Source organism: Eptesicus fuscus, chromosome 18 (genome assembly GCF_027574615.1).
Source record: "Eptesicus fuscus isolate TK198812 chromosome 18, DD_ASM_mEF_20220401, whole genome shotgun sequence".
Taxonomy (NCBI): domain Eukaryota; kingdom Metazoa; phylum Chordata; class Mammalia; order Chiroptera; family Vespertilionidae; genus Eptesicus; species Eptesicus fuscus.
The window spans coordinates 9,830,077-9,832,260 of record NC_072490.1 but is presented as its reverse complement, the minus strand read 5'-3'; positions in this window follow the sequence as shown (position 1 = coordinate 9,832,260).

Sequence of the window (2,184 nt, the reverse complement as noted above, 5' to 3'; positions counted from 1 at the left end):
ATGTAAGCCTTTTTTTTTTTTTTTCTAACGAGATTCCAAAATAGTAGAGGGCCATCGTTTGAAAACGGGCTCTTTTAAGTGGCGGGGAGGACACACCTGCGTGTCCCCTGCAGCCCGAGTCCTCTCTGCAGAGCGAGGATGCAGCCGCCGCGTTCGCCTTCGCCAGCGGGGTGAGTGGCCGGACAGGAGGCCTTTATCCGGGACCCCCGAGCGGGGATGGCGGGGGGGGGGGGGGCGGGGGGAGCACTTTCCTCTCATTGGAAGCCTCTCACGGTAGGTCCAGGCCTGTCCTCGCCACAGAAACTGCCCCAACCACAGTTTGCAACCCCAGGCCGCCTTGGGCGTGGTCATGTGCGGGGTCCACGCCGACAGCCCCCTCGCCCCGTCTTGGTGCCAGAGCCACGGTGAGGGGGCGAGGGGGCGAGGGCTGCCTTTCCCATCCGCTTCCTGTTCACTTGGGGCCTGGCGGGCAACTCTTTGAAGGCCAGGAACACTGCTTACGGTCCACTTTAAATTATTTATCTGTACATACGTTTTCTAAAGTGTATATACCTCCAGTAGAGCGTCTTGTAAGCGAAACCACTGTATTTATGATAGAGCTTTCGTCCACCACGGTTCTTGTCTCCTGTCGTGTTTTGTTACTGCGTAAGGTTGTCCCTCACCTGAGAGGGTCCCTTCCTGCTCCTGCGTCCTGTGCGTCCCTGAGACCCGGGGGCTCAGGGTAGTGCCTGGGTCGATTTGTGCAGACACCTTTGCAGACACGGAAGCGCTCACGTGGGACATCAGGTGGAGATGTTTGTTTGTTTCTTAATTAGCTTCATGCCACTCACTCTCCTGGGGCCTTAGGACGGCGGCTTCCTCTGTCCTGAGCTGCCCGCTTGCTTCTCAGTACTCCCTGCCTCGCCCGTTGGCCGGTTATAAAAAGATCTCTTGCCTTTAAAAATGGAGGAACCAGCATTTATGTACCCCACATAGTCCTCTGATTTCTCATCAGAGGGTTTTTAGTGTTGAGAAACCTCAGATATCGGGTGTGAAGGGTAAGCGCACTCGAGGGCGAATACACAGCGCAGGGTCGGGCCCTCACAGCTCAGCCCCTCCCGCAGCCGCCAGTCCTCTGTCTGACAATAAACACAGGCCACCCTTCCCGGGCTCAGGCGCCATCAGGGGGTTTCAGCCCCAAATGGATCCCCAGGAGCGTGGAGACTGATGTCCTAGGTCAGTGGTCGGCAAACTCATTAGTGAACAGAGCCAAATATCAACAGTACAACGATTGAAATTTCTTTTGAGAGCCACATTTTTTAAACTTCTTCTAACGCCACTTCTTCAAAATAGACTCGCCCAGGCCGTGGTATTTTGTGGAAGAGCCACACTCAAGGAGCCAAAGAGCCGCATGTGGCTCCCGAGCCGCAGTTTGCCGACCACGGCCCTAGTAGACCACGTTATTCACAGTAACTGTATTTCAGTGGTCTCCACCTGGCTGCCTATTTGAACCACCTGGAAGCAAAACCAGCCAAACCTGAGAACCAGCACCCATTTACGAAAGAAGGAACCCTAGCCGGTTTGGCTCAGTGGATAGAGCATTGGCCTGCGAACTGAAAGGTCCCACGTTCGAGTCTGGTCAAGGGCACATGCCCGGGTTGTGGGCTCGATCCTCAGTGGGGGACTTGCAGGAGGCAGCCAATCCATGATTCTCTCTCATCATGGATGTTTCTTCGACCTCTCTCTTCCTCTCTGAAATCAATTTTAAAAATATATTTTTGAAAAAAGAAAAAGAAAAACGGAAAATGGCCCTGACGCCTGCGTAGGTTGTGGTCGGCACAAAAAAAAAAAAAAAAAAAAGGTTGTGTTTTTTTAAAAAAGAGCCCTGCCAGTGTGGCTCAGTTGGTTGAGCATCGTCCCATGTACCAGGAGGTTGCCAATTTGATTTCCAGTCAGGGTATATTGCCCAGTGATAAAATCAAATCGGGAGCAGAAATCCAGGATTACAGGCTTTATTAGGGGAAAGAGACCTGTCTCACAAGGGGAGAACAGCAACACGTGGAGAGGTGAACACGCCTCCTGAGAGGAGGAATGGGAAGGAATGGGGGCTTGGTGTACTCGGCACGCACTGATTGGTGGCTTAATGTATGGTCATATAGGGACAAGGGCTTAGGGTATTTGGCAGGTGTTGATTGGTGGTTCAAT